The following is a 15,059-nucleotide window of genomic DNA, read 5'->3' as shown; positions in this document are numbered from 1 at the left end:
CTATCAAAGGGGAGCTGATGGGCATGTAAGAAAGCAAAACTGTAGTGCTGAAAGGAAAACAAGGAGGGAGGACGGGACTGACAGGATTGCTCCGCTGGGAAATGGCCTGGATACGACGGGCCAGAAGGCCTCCTTCAGTATTGTAGTAGGTAACCCTCCTGTGCGGCTAAGCACAGCTCCAATGCCATATCCAACATTGCTGACAACACCACAGTCACCAGCTGAAGCAAAGGTGGTGACGATTCAGCGTATAGGAGAGAGAATGAAAATCTGGCTGAGTGGTGGTGCCTTGACAACAACTTCTTACTCAATGTCAGCAAGACCAAGGAGCTGATTATTGGCTTCAGGAGGAGGAAACCAGAGGTCTATGAGCCAGTCTTCATTGGAGACTCAGAGGTGAAGAGTCATCAACTTTAAATCCATCTGTGTCATTTGTGACCTGGCCTGGGCCCAGCAGGTAAGTGCAATTACGGGGAAAGCGTGCAGCACCTCTACTTCCTTAGGAGCTCGCAAACATTCAACATGACATCTAAAACTTAGACAAACTTCCATAGACGTGTAGTGGAGAGTGTATTGACTGGCTGCATCACAGCCTGGTATAGAAACCCCAGTGCCCTTGAAGGGAAAATCCTACAAAAAGTAGTGGATACAGACCAGCCCATCACAGGTAAAGCCCTCCCCAGTATTGAGCACATCTACACAAAGTGTCGCAGGAAAGCAGCATCCATCATCAGGGACCCCCACTATCCAGGTCATGCTCTCTTCTCACTGCTGCCATCAGGAAGAAGGCACAGGAGCCTCAGGACTTACACTGCCAGGTTCAGGAACAGTTATCAGCCTCAACCATCAGGCTCTTGAACTTGAGGAGATAACTTCACTCAACTTCACTCACCCATCACTGAAATATTCCCACAACCAATGGATTCACCTTCAAGGACTCTTCATCTCATGCTTTTAATATTTATTGCTTATTTAGATTAGATTATGAGGACACGCAGTCCTCTTTTATTGTCATTTAGTAATGCATGCATTAAGAAATGATACAATGTTTTTCCAGAATGATATCACAGAAACACATGACAAAGCAACTTAAAAACTAACAAAAACCACATAATTATGACAAATACTTACAACAGTGCAAAGTAATACCGTAATTTGATAAGAACAGACTATGGCACGGTAGAAGTCTCAAAGTCTCTCGAAAGTCCCATCATCTCACGCAAGCGGTAAACCTCCAGCACCGCCAACTTGCCAATGCAGCATCCTGGAAGCATCCGACCACAGTCTGACTCCGAGTCCGTCCAAAATCTCCGAGCCTCCGACCAGCTCTCCGACACCGAGCACCGAGCACCATCTCTGCCGAGCGCTTCGACCCCGGCCCCGGCAACAGGCAATAGGCAAAGCCAAGGATTTGGGGCCTTCCCCTCCGGAGATTCTCGATCGCACAGTAGCAGCGGCAGTGAAGCAGGCATTCCAGAAGTTACTCCAGATGTTCCTCCGTGCTTCTCACGGCTGTCTCCATCAAATCCGGATTGTGCACGGCCCCTAGTTACACATACGATATCAATTCGGAACGGCCGTGCGCGCTGCGTTGCGCTGCCATCTTCTCCTCCCTCCGAATTTTATTTATTTATTATTATTATTGTTTCGTTCTTTTTATATTTGCACAGTTTGTTGTCTATTGCACACTCGTTGAACATTCAAGTATGTGCGATTTTTCATTGATTCTTCCATGGTTGCTATTCTATTATGGATTTATTGAGTACACCCACAGGAAAATGAATCTCAGGGTTGTATATGGTGACATATATGTACTTTGATAATAAAATCTACTTTGAACTTTGAAATTTGGAATTAATCTAGTGAGCCTTCTCAAGCTAAAGATACCCTCCTTTAGGTAAGGAGACCAAAACTGTGTATGGCAATCACGGTGTCAACTTAACAACAATGGTAGTACAAATGCTGATTGAACATCTCCCTCTACAGAAGCTGCCTGATTCATCAAACAGCTTATTTTTGTCTCCAGACTCCAACATCTGCAATCTCTCGTGTCTCCATAGCAAAAACTTCCCGACTTTTGCATTCCGTCATCTTTGATCACTCCTTTTGCCTTCTGAATTTTTTGCTGAACTTACATGTGAACTCCCTGTGCTCTGCACAAAATTCCTTCGTCTCTCTGAAGACTTCACTGATGCAACTTTTTAAGCGTATCCAAGATTCAGGATTATTTATTGCCACTCTTCAGGTGTAAAGGAGAACAAAGTGATTGTTACTCCAGATTCGATGCAGCAACAAGAGTACAATAAGCATAAAGAACACAATAAATATAAATACATGCAATTAGCTTATATACATATGATTGTATGTATATAAAGTGTTGCTAGATATAGGAGTGTCTGTACCTATGGTGACTCTGACAGGAAATAATAAAGTGGTGATGAGGGGCTGGGTTACTTGCTGGAGGTGTTGATCAGCCTGACAGCTTGTGGGAAGGAGCTGTTTTTGAGTCTGGTGGTCCTGGCGTGGAAGCCTCTTTCACGGCGGGAGTGGGGCAAACAGACCGCGAGCTGAGTGGGTGAGACCCTTCATAATATTGCTGCCCTTTTTCCAGCACCTTACTGCATATATGTCCTTCATGGCAGTACAATAGCTATGTATCTTTTGCCAGAGATGGAAAGATTCATATATTTAAAATACTAATATTGTTGTCCTCTGGATAAGAAGTGATTGTACAAGGAAAGGGGTTTCCTTTGAATTTGTTTTTGTTGTATTCGTGGGTACATCAATTATTTGTGAATTTGATTCTCAAAGTATATATATCACCATGTACAACCCTGAGATTCATTTTCTTGTGGGCATACTCAATAAATCTATTGAATAATAACCATAATAGAATCACTGAAAGACTGCCTAACTTGGGTGTAGAAGACAACGAACTGTACAAATGCAAAAAGAAATCATAATAAATAAATAAGCAATAAATAACGAGAACGTGAGACAAAGAGTCCCTGAGAGTGAGTCCATTGGCTGTGACAACATTTCAATGATCTGGCAAGTGAAATTGAGTGAAGTTATCCCCCTTGGTTCTACTGCCTGATGGTTACTACTACGTTGACTCAGGCCTAGGGGGCTGGCGTCGGGCACGATGACGGACTCTCCACTTCTCCCTCTCCCTCATCAGTGTGTTCAGTTCATCTACATTAGCCGCACCGCTGTCTTCTAGGAGCGCGTTGACCATAGTCTTGGGGGGGTGCCCAGGGTTCATCCTCCCGTGCTTGGGCTCCCATATGATGACTAGGCTGGCAGGTAGCTCGGGGTGGCGTAGGCAGTGTCCCGATAGTTGCAGTCTTCTCGCCTCGATTTTAGTGGTGAGCATCGGCAGGTTGTTATAGAGCTCAACGTTCGTCATGTACTGTTGCCAAATCACATCAAAGCCATCCGGAGCATTCGTGTATAGCAACCATCAGCCTGATGGCTGAGGAGGTGTAAATGTTCCCGAACCTGGTGTTGCGAGTCCTGAGGCTCCTGTACCTTTCTCCTGATGGCAGCAGCAAGAAGAGAGCATGTCCTGTGTGGCGGGGGTCCCTGATGATGGATGCTTCTTTCCTGTGACAGCATTTCATGTAGATGTGCTCAATGGTGGGGAGGGCTTTACCTGTGATGGACTGGACTGTATCCACTACATTTTGCAGGAGTTTCAGTTCAAGAGCATTGGTGTTTCCATATCAGGCTATGATGCAGCCAGTCAATATACTCTACACTAAACATCTACAGAAGTCTGTCGAAGTTTTAGATGTCACGCCAAATCTCCACAAATTCCTAAGGAAGTAGAGGCTCTGTAATGCTTTCTTTGTTATTGCATTTACATGCTCGGCCCAGGACAGGTCCTCTGAAATAATAACACTTAGGAATTTAAATTTGTTAAACCTGATACTCTGATGAGAACTGGCTTAAGGACTTCTGGTTTACTTCTCCTGAAGTCTATGATCAGCTCCTTGGTCTTGTCGACATTGAGTAAGCAGTTGTTTTTTATGACAGCACTCAATCTCCCTCCATCTGCTGATTCATCACCACCTTTGACTCAGCCAATTACAGTGGTGTCGTCAGCAAACTTGAATACAGTATAGCATTGGAGCTGTGCTTAGCCACACAGTCGTAAGTGTAAAGTGAGCAGAGCAGGGGCTAAGCACACAGCCCCGTGGTGCTCCTGTGCTGATGGAGATTGTGGAGGAGATGTTGTTGCTAATCTGCAATGACTGGGGTCTGCAAGTGAGGAAATCCAGGATCCAATTGCACACAGAGTTATTGAGGCCTAGGTCTTGGAGCTTATTGAGGGGATGATGGTATTGAATGCTGAGCTGTCGTCGATAAAGAGCATCCTGACGTATGATCTTTGCTGTCCAGGTATCCAGGGTTCAGCCAATGAGATGGCATCTGCTTACTCAGGTAGGCAAATTGGAGTGGATCCAAGTCGCTTCTCAGTCAAGAGTTGATATGTTTCAGCCTCTCAAACACTACATCACAGTGGATATAAGTGCTACTGGGCAATAGTCAATGAAGCAGGTCACCACGTTCTTCTTGGGCACCGGTATAATTGAAGCCTGCTTGAAGCAGGTGGGTAGCTCACACTGCTGAAGCAAGAGGTTGAAGATCGCAGTGGACACACCAGCCAGTCGATGAACACAGGTCTTTAGTACTTGGCCAGGTTCCCCGTCCAGACCAGGGGCTTCTTGTGGTTTCACCTTCCGGAAGACTGCTCGCACGTCAGCTTCAGACATGAGAGAGTGAGAGAGAGAGAGAGAGAGTGAGAAAGAGAGAGAGTGAGAGAGAGAGAGAGTGTGAGAGAGAGAGAGAGAGAGAGAGAGGGAGAGAGAGTGAGAGAGAGTGAGAGAGAGAGAGTGTGAGAGAGAGAGAGAGAGAGAGAGAGAGAGTGTGAGTGTGAGTGTGATTTGGGCAAAGCTTAATCCTGATTTATACTTCTACGTCAACTCAATGCTGTAAGTACTGCGTCGCCGCAAACCCTACGCAGAGCCAACGCGGATCCCTACGCCAGAGCCTGATGTGCACCTCTCCCAAAATGTAACTACGTGTCGCGACTACGCAGAACACGACCGCCGTGATTGGTCCGCCTGATAGCATCGCATTTCTCCTACGCTGTAGTAGCTTCCCATTGGGCGATTGAAGGGCAGGGAAGGAACTCTGGCTGCAATGCTTTCCATAAAGCTTTACACACCTCCGAAATTATGGAGGACACATTTTGCTTTTACAAAAGAAGATGCTCGCTTTAAACTTGTTTACCCCGAGAAAGACTACCATGACCATGATGCCTTGCGTGGGCAGGTGTGTGCGCACGCCCAACATGCCCGAATTGCAGAGCGACGCAGACACACCAACGTACAAGTATAAATGCTCTCAACGCACGTAGGCCACTTGCGTAGGTTACGGCGACGAGTTGACGCAGAAGTATAAATCAGGGTTTAGTCACACTTTTGCACTTCCTAAACAATGTTCTGTTCGCACTCCATCACACCCAGCTTTTAATAGGTAGCAAAAAGGAATGTCCAATTGATATTTGATTTTACAGGCCACCCCCACCAGCTTATGAACACCCAATTTATGTCCACCCTGTACATACGAACGGGTGTTTGGGAGACCGGCAGGGTGGATTTTTATTTTGTTTTATTTAGAGACAGTGCAAGGGAACAGGCCTTCCGGCCCATCAAGCCCAGGCTGCCCAATGACACCCATGTGACCAATTGCCCTACTAGCCCCTAGGTAGGGGCAGATGCAAAGGGCTGAATGGCCTAGCTCTACTCCTGTGTCTTATGGCCTTTGGAATGCGGAACACTTGGAGGAAATTCCCCATAGCCAGGAGGAGAACAATACAAGCTCCTCACCTACCAACCCCTACATCCCTGGGGCTGTGGGAGGAAACGGGAGCACCCGGGGGAAACCCAAGAAGTCACAGGGAGAGCGTACAAACTCCTTACGGACCGCAGTGAGATTTCCCAGCTGCCGCGAAGCTACCGGCATCTTCTGTGTGGGGAACTTGATCAGTGGTCGCATATCAGTTTGGGTTACAAATAGTTGGCAGGAGGAGAACCCTGTTGTAACCAGGTGGGGTGGTCATTATGGCACAAAAAGCACCATATGCCATACTACAATTGCAAGAAAACCGAAAGAAACACAAGAAATGCTAAAATTGTTCATGAGCAGGCAGCTGTACAGAGAAACAGAGTTATATTTCTAGTTAACCCACGCCTGGTTAGTCGTTAATGTGCGGTACTAGTGATGCCAGAGTCAGAAGTTCAAACACCAATGCAAACATTTAATTCAAGGTACTGCGTCATTTCTGGGCTCTTTGAAAGTGCGCTATAAATCCCCCGATGGTTCAGTCTGGGTTTGGAGACTGCCACTCCCAATAGGTCAGACCTACGCACTTCACATGTTGCCTTGGGCAGGTGGGGGAGGAAGATTTTGTCCTTCTCAGAACAGATTTTCCTTTCATACGTTCCTGGAAGAGGGTTTTATGTGACTGATCATTGCAGGGATTCCCAAAGCCTATCGAAAATTTTCCTGGGTGATATCCGCATATACAGAAGTGATAGAGAACACAGATCAGTACAGCACAGGAACAGGCTCTTCGGCCTATGATGCTGTGCTGAACCAATAACATTTGTAATCAAATGACCAAGTAAACTAATCCTTTCTGCCTAAACAATGTCCATATCCTGCCATTTCCTTCACATTCACGTGTCTATCTAAACATCTCTGAAAATTCGCTAATGTTTCTGCCTCCATCACCTCCCCGGGCAGCGCATTCCAGACACCCACCGCTACGTGGAAAACTTGCCCTTCACATCTCCTTTGAAATTATCCCCTCTCACCTTAAATGCATGCCTCTGGTATTAAACACTTCGGCCCTGGGATAAAGATACAATCTGTCAACTCAATGCCTCTCGTAACCTTATAAACCTCCATCAGATCTCTCCTCGGAGAAAACAAGCCAAGTGTGTACAGCCTCTGCTTGTAACACATGCCCTCTAATCCAGGCGGCTTTCTGATAAACCTCTCCTGGCACCCTCTGTATGTTTAATCATACAGCAGACCAACAGGCCATTTAGCCCATCAAGTCCATGTGTACTATCAGCCACCCACTTACCATGATCTGACACTAATCCCGTTTTATTCTCCTCACATTCTTATCAACACTCTCCACCACCCCCCCCAGAATTCAAGTTCAAGTTCATTGTCACTGAAACGGATTCATGTATCCCGCCAAATGAAACAATGTTTTTCTGGACCAACGTGCACAATACAGTACATATAACTCACACACAACACATAAAGTAATACTATTGCACATAAATTGACTAATAAGGTGCTTTTACAACACAAGTTAAAAAGTAAACAGTATAACACTACTGGTGTTTCATGCTCTCCCTCCCTCCCTCTCTCTCTCTCTCTCTTTATCTGTCTCTCTCTCCCTCTCTGTCTCATTCTCTCTCTCCCTCTCTGTCTCGTTCTCTCTCTCCCGCCCTCTCTCTCTTGCACTCTCCCTCTTTCTCTCTCTCTTTATCTGTCTCTCTCTCCCTCTCTGTCTCGTTCTCTCTCTCCCTCCCTCTCTCTCTTGCACTCTCTCTCTCTCTCTCTCTCTCTCTCGCACTCTCTCACTGGTAGGGAGAGTTTTCTGCTGGTTAGTCAGAGAATCTCGGAATAAAAAACGACGCAGCAGACTGTAATGCCGTCACCGTGATTATAAGTCTCACCTTTCACTGTGAAATGGGTGACATCTCTCTGTCGCTTGTTGGTGAGGGAGGGAGAGAGCCTGCGGCATGTCGAGCTGTCGGGCAAACAATAGTTCCTGCTGATTGCAGTTCACGGTCTCTCTTTGGGTGCTCTGCTGTTGCTTGGTGGGTGGTGGGCACGGATGTATTTTGCTGAAATGGGGGGGTGGGGGTTGTTGCTTTGGTGCTGCTTGCACGGGGAGGGGCAGAGGAGGCTTTGGGGTTCTAATGCTTTTTCTGTCATTGATTCTCTTGGGGTTTTTCATGGATGTCTGCGAAGACTAAGTATTTCAGGTTGTATACTGTATACATTGATAATAAATGGAGCCATTTGAAGAAGGTGATGTCCATCAGGAAGCACTCTCACTACCAACAACGTGCCCTCTTCTCAGTGCTGCCATCAGGGAGGAGGTACAGGACCCTGCAGACACACACACAACGTTTTAGGAGCAGCTTCTTCCCTTCCACCATCAGATTTCTGAACGGACACTGAACCCATGAACATTACCTCACTGCTTCACTTTCATCTTGCACGATTTATTTACTCTTTTATACGCAGTATGTTCTTATTATGATTATAGCATTTTTTAGGTACTGCACTGTACTGCTGCCACAGCACAACAAATTTCATAACATATATCGGTGATGATGAGCTTGATTCTAATTCTGGTTACTACTATCTTGCCGCAGATCCCATTTTCTGATTTTGATTCTGCTGAGAGAGAGAGAGAGAGAGATCATGCAAACTCCACACAGCCAGCAGGACGTAACCTGGATCCTGCAGCTGTGAGGCAGCAGCACCACCCACTGCACCGCTTTCAGTTTTAACCCTTACGCATTTCACTGACACAGGATATTTGGCATTTTAATGACTGATTGCACATGGCATTTACCTAACAGCGTGGAGATCTGCACGTTTGCACTGTCTGTTGTCTTCTGCACTCTGAGCGTTCACTGACCCTCTTACACTTACTCTGTAGATTTGCTGAGTGTGCCCTCAAGGAAATGAACCTCACGGTTGTATGTGGTGACATCAATGTACTTTGATAATAAGGTTAACTTTGAACTTTGAACTTTGGCTAAAATGGCATGATTCATTTCATTTTTAAAATCTTTTTATTGGTATATAATCTTCTACAGCTATAAAATACAGAAGTTCAACAAATTAGTATATATATAATTAATAAAGCTGAAGGAAAAAACTTATATATGTTAAAGAAAAAGAAGAAAATGGCATGATTCAACGTAACACATTCATTTTCTCCTCACTACTGACAAACCTACAGCCACCCATCTGACAATAAACTTTGGCCATGGGATTGGATGTATGTCCAAAGGAGGTTCACGACACTGATCCCTAGAGTGAAAGGGTTAATGTAGGAGGAGTGTTAAATGGCTCTGGGCCTGTACCTGCTGGAGTTTAGAAGAATGGGGTGGGGGGGGTGGATTCTCAGTGAAACCTATCGAATATTGAAAGGCCTAGTGGATGTGGAGAGGATGATTCCTATAGTGGGGAAGTCCAGGACCAGAGGCACAGCCTCAGAATACAAGGATGTCCTTTTGGAACAGAGATTAGGAGGAATTTCTTTAGCCAGAGGATGGTGGGTTTCTGCGGGATTCATTGCCCCACATGGCTGTGGAGGCCAAGTCTCTGGGTATATTTAAAGCGGAGATTGATAGGTTCTTGATTAGTAAGTGCGTCAAAGGTTACTGGGAGAAGGCAGGAAAATGGAATTGAGAGGGATAGTAAATCAGCCATGATGGAATGGCAGAGCAGACTCAATGGGCCCGATGACAGCATTCTGTTCCTGTGTCCTACGGTCTTATTATCACAGCCAGGTGGACATTCCAACCTTAGTGGCCCATTTGGATTTCATGCGTTCTGCGTAAATAAACACGCCATTACTTTTTACCTGGCAGTAATGTAACGTCATGATCCATCTGGTAATTGACCGAGGATATGTATCAAACCTGCAGGGGATGTACGTTCTCCCCATGATCGTGTGGATAGATCCTGGGTGTTTGCTCATTTCAGACATATGAGTTAGAATTAGTGTCATGGGCACGGTATACTGGCGATGGAATCTTGGCAATGCTTAAAGGATATCCCCAGCACATCCCGAAAAGTGCTGGTCATTGACGCAAAACATTGCAATTTATTGTATATTTCCATGAACATGTGTCAAATAAAACTAATTTGTATCTTATAATCCACATCAAAGTGTGCCAAGAGGCGGGATTTGTCTGGACTGTAACTCACCAGGTTATTCTACAGTACCTTACAGGTATGACATTTCATTATGTTCCTTCTCCTTTGATCTCCCGGCTCGAGTATTTCACCTTCCCACTCTTTATCTGAGTCACTCAATAACTTAAAATGCAACTTTTTTTGCAACGATTGTTCTCCAAGCATCTAATAGGACCCAGTACATGATAAGCTCATTTGCAATCTTTCACACAGAGTGGGGTTGCCCGGAGTGTATCGCCAAGGATGATGGTCATGGAAGCAGATGAGATAGTGAGCTTTAAGAAGATATTGGATAGAAGGACCAAGAGGAACACAATCTTGTCGTAGGGCTTGGAGGTTTGTGTGCCTCAATGACCCGGAGAGCTGTGTTGGCTGGAGTCAGGGTTTTATGCTTTGGCTCTTGGTAGGGTCACCCAGGTCAAACAGGTCAAAGGGTAGAGGCCGGACTAAGAGTGGTCCACCGATCCTCCAGGTTTGGAGGTTCAGCTCCAGGCTAACAACCCTGACTCGTCAAACAAAATTGTTACGGTAACAGCAATCCTATATATATATCTGTGTGTGACGATATTCCTGAGTCTCCACCCAAGACTTGCGTGACTGACGATAGTGAAAATCGAGAGGAAACTACTGACACAGTGAAGGAAGCCCTGAACACCCCAGAGAGGGAGGAACTTCACCACTGCCCTAAACGCCAGTGATGTAACAGGCAGTAAGTAACATAGATGGATGAATATACTACAAAAAGAGGGGCATGAATCATATACAGGCTGAAGAGATTTGGTTTTGTTCAGTATTGTGCTCAGCATAGACATTGTGGGCTTTTTCCTGTTCTGTACTGTTCTATGTTCTGACATATTTGTTTTTAAAAAGTGCTCAAAAACATCCTCTTATACCTGCACACAATTGTTTTTTCTCCAGTGACAGCATTCCTCAGTGCACTCTGACAGCAAATGGAACCCTTGCCTTAGGGAGCTGAATCTCACCGGGATGTGCTCCCATTCACAGTGACCAGGACGTTGGCAGCCCCATCTCTGAAAGAAGACCCTGGGGGCAGGGATGTCGGTCAACATCACACACACACACACACACACACACACACACACACCAGCAGCAGGGATTCCAGGGTTTCTTGGTGAGAAAGGGATTCTGGGATTTGTAGTTTAATAACACACGGCATGGAAACAGGCTTCGGCCTACTGAGTTTGTGTTACCCAGCAGGAACCCGTTATCAGTAATCCCATGCTTTTCGCCCCCCCATTCCCATCAACTCTCCCCCTTTCGCTCCAGATTTTACCACTAGGGGGCAATGTTCAGCAGCCAAATGACCTACTGACCTGCCCGTCTTTGGGACTCCGGAGGAAACCAATGTGGTCACAAGGAGAACTTGCAAACTCCACGCAGACAGCATCCTAGGTCAGAGTTGGACCCAGGTCACTGGAACTGTGTGGCACTGGCTCCACTGTGTTGCCCTGGGCTGCTGTTGGAATCCAGAGCCACACTATTCCATACATCTCTAAGGGGGAACTCTCCACATGGGGACCCCGTCATTTTACCGAAGGAACTTAAAGTTCAGGATAATAAAAATGAAATCGAATATCTCACAGCAGGGAAGGGAATTAATGAGTTGGCTGATAAACGAGCTGGCCATTTATCCACGCGTTAAAGCTGCTATCAAAATCTAGTGTAGGGAACACCGCACAGTGCAACACTTTCCATATCAGGAGCAGGGAGACGGGAGGTGATAGAGAACTGAGAACATGCCAAAATATTGAAACTAATGCTCTCACAATCTATCAAATGGATTTATCCAGCTTCTCCCCACCCCCAGCCTACTCCCACGCCTCCTAGTTGAAATGGAAGCAAAATAAATGGGTTGTTTTTCACCCTGATTGTCCACACCGAGGAAAAATGGAGGCAACAGTCAGATGCAGTCTCCCAGAACTTACAGGAACAGGTGCACACAACGCTGCGAAACTTCCCAGTCTGGGCCTGAGGCTCCAAGCGAGCGAGGTCTCCAAAAGGCCAGCAGAAAATTCAAAGGAAAATTGAAAAGCTCAATGGCCTGGAACTAGACAGGCTCAGCAGCAGCAGTGTGACTTTGATTCCCTATCATAACTCTGAATTAAAAATTGAAACAATTATCTGCTTGGTTTCCTCCTGATTAGGTTGAGCTGGGGCCTCATTAATGCACAGACACAAAATGCAAAGCCATTAAACGTGGCGAAATGGAATGTTTCACTGAGAAAGTTCCGCATGAAGAAGAAGTTCTTGCAAATCACATTTAACACTATTTCGGAGTTTTCCAGACGCAGGCTGACAAATATTCTTTTACAACTGCACAGCTTTAGCCTTGAAGCTTCCTTTGCTGAGCTACCACCCGCAATTTCTTTGCTAAACTGTAGGAAAAATATTGTGGAATCAACTTTCATTTAGTTAATGTTTTCAAAATGATTCATTAACAAAAATTAGTGTCCGGCCAACAGGGAGAAATAACGCAGTTGGTCATAGAGAGAGTACCTTAATAGGGAGAAGGAGGCAGGGAACTTAAGGCCTCAGCCACTGAATCCACAATGCTAAAAATGGGACAACTGAATCTGGCTTTGGGCACAACCCCAAAATTAGATGATCATAGCTATCTCAGTGGGTATTGGTAGAGATTATAGAGACAGTGAGGACAAGATTATAAAAGGAATTAAAAACAAGAATAAAAGTTTTAAAATTAAGATTAAAAGTCTTAAATTAAATTTTAATATTAATTTAAAATGAAAAGAAAGTTGTCAACGTTGAGAGATCCTATTTCTAACATGTAGAATAATAATAATAAAATAATTTCCCACTTGGGGTCAATAAAGTACTTATTATTATTAATTAATTTCTAAAAATATTTTTATTCTAGATTTTTCTTCTCCTTCTCTTCTTCCTTACTCTCCCGGCTCCAATGCTTTCCACCAGCTAGTTAACCACAGGAGGTATCACACTGACGTTGATCCGTGATGCTTACGCAAAAGGGAGGTAGGGGCTGATTCTCCTCTTCTCCCTCCGACCTGGCGTTCACAGTCCAAAGGAGTCATCGTTGAAATCTGTCCAGCTGGACATTACGCAAGGCCAACGTTTTCACACAGGTTCTGACCACAGATCAGTACAAGTTCGCTCGGTCAAAAAGGCTAATTAATATTCCGATGCACACACTGAAGTTAAATCTATACAGAATGGGAGCCCAAAACAAACACACATCAGATGTTCAATGTAGAGCCTATCTAATATTTTGTTCTTTCTATAAAATAGTCAGAAAATATAATAGGGGTATTTTACAGCCAATCCACTCTGTGCTGTTACCCAGACTATAGTTCAAACAGAAAGCCTTTGGGTGGCTATGGGTACTTCAAAGTAAATTTATTATCAAAGTACATATAAGTCACCATATACTACCCTGAGATTCATTTTCTTGCAGGCTTTCATGGTAGAGCAAGGAAATATAATTTAAGGCATCTGTTAGTCTTGCAAGACCATGGATCTGCGCCTGGGAAGTCTTCACTCTCCAGGTCGCAGGCCTGGGCAAGGTTGTATGGAAGACTGGCAGTTGCCTATGCTGTAAGTCTCCCCTCTCCATAACACCAATGTTGTCCAAGGGAAGGGCATTAGGACCCATACAGCTTGGCACCAGTGTCGTCGCAGAGCAGTGTGTGGTTAAGTGCCTTGCTCAAGGACACAACACGTTGCCTCGGCTGGGGCTCGAACTCACGACCTTCAGGTCGCTAGTCCAATGCCTTAACCACTTGGCTACGTGCCCACACGAAGGAAATATAATAAAATCAATGAAAAACTACATACAAACTAAGACTAACGAAAAACCAATGTGCAAATGACAGTAATCTGTGCAAATAAAACAAAAATAAATAATATTAATAATAAATAGGGTAAATAATGCTGACAGCATGAGTTATAGAGTCCATAGGTTGTACAGTCAGTTCAGAGTTGAGGAGAGTGAAGTTATCCACGGTGGTTCAGGAGCCTGATGGTTGTGGGGTAATATCTGTTCCTGAACTTGGTGGTGAGGGACCTGAGGCTCCTGTACCTCCTTCCTGATGGCAGCAGCGAGAAGAGGGCATGGCCAGGATGGTGAGGGTCCCTGATGATGGCTGCTGCTCTCTCGTGGCAGCGCTCATTGTAAACGTGCTCAGTTGCAGGGAGGGATTTTCCTTTGGCGGTTCGGTGCGTTTGCGCAGTTGCCAATGTACACCCTACACAGGCCGTCGTCAATGGCTGGTGTCAACCTCTGTAAGATGAGCAAGAGTTTTGTTACAATGGTGGTGGGGTGAGGATTTCGGAGCTGTTGACGTTGGCAGGCAGTGACACTCTACAAGGCAACAAGTAAGCAGAGAAAGATTTGGCAACCCCATGATGTGTGGTGGACAATCCTATGGATCAGGAATGGCGAAAGTAGCTCATAAACACAAGAGTTTCTGCAGATGCTGGAAATCCAAAGTAACACACACAAAATGCTGGAGGAACTCAGCAGGTTGGGCAGCATCTATGGAGAGGAATAAACAACTGATGTTTCATGCTGAGACCCTTCATCCTTGTTCTTCACTTCCTTCACCAGATTAGTCAACTGTTTATTCCTCTCCATAGATGCTGCCCAACCTGCTGAGTACCTCTAGCATTTTGTGTGTGGTACTCTGGGGAAATTGGGTGAAGGGTAGATTGGAAGGGAGGTGAAGGTCTTTGATTTGTCGGACGTATCGTCAGGAAAGCAGTGTGTTATTGTCAATATTCACCTGGAGTTTTAATAACCTCAGGAGTGAAGGATTAATAATTGACTAGATATACCATGACTCGGGTGCTGGGGTGCAGGTACATCTCTTCCAAAGGAGGTGTAAGGTGCTCCTTCCCTCTACTAGCCTGCACATCACCCATGGCCAAGGTGGTGAGTCTATGGAATTTGTTGCCACGGGCGCCAGTGGAGGCCAGGTCATTGGGTGTATTTAAGAGAGAGATTGATAGGTATCTGAGAAGCCAGGGCA

General features: G+C 45.3%; 1 long non-coding RNA gene across 1 annotated transcript in view; it reads right to left on the bottom strand.

Annotated features, from left to right (window-relative positions):
- LOC134336864 (uncharacterized) overlaps positions 1-12,079 on the bottom strand; it is a 61,751-nt gene extending 49,672 nt beyond the window's left edge. Inside the window, exon 1 of the long non-coding RNA XR_010015897.1 lies at positions 11,982-12,079. This is a non-coding gene — a long non-coding RNA (uncharacterized LOC134336864). The remainder of the gene's footprint in view (positions 1-11,981) is intronic.
- Positions 12,080-15,059: the final 2,980 nt, after the last annotated feature.

This window comes from Mobula hypostoma, chromosome 23 (genome assembly GCF_963921235.1).
Source record: "Mobula hypostoma chromosome 23, sMobHyp1.1, whole genome shotgun sequence".
Lineage (NCBI taxonomy): Eukaryota > Metazoa > Chordata > Chondrichthyes > Myliobatiformes > Myliobatidae > Mobula > Mobula hypostoma.
The sequence above is the reverse complement of the archived record's forward strand: the minus strand, read 5'-3'. Positions and strand labels throughout refer to the sequence as shown.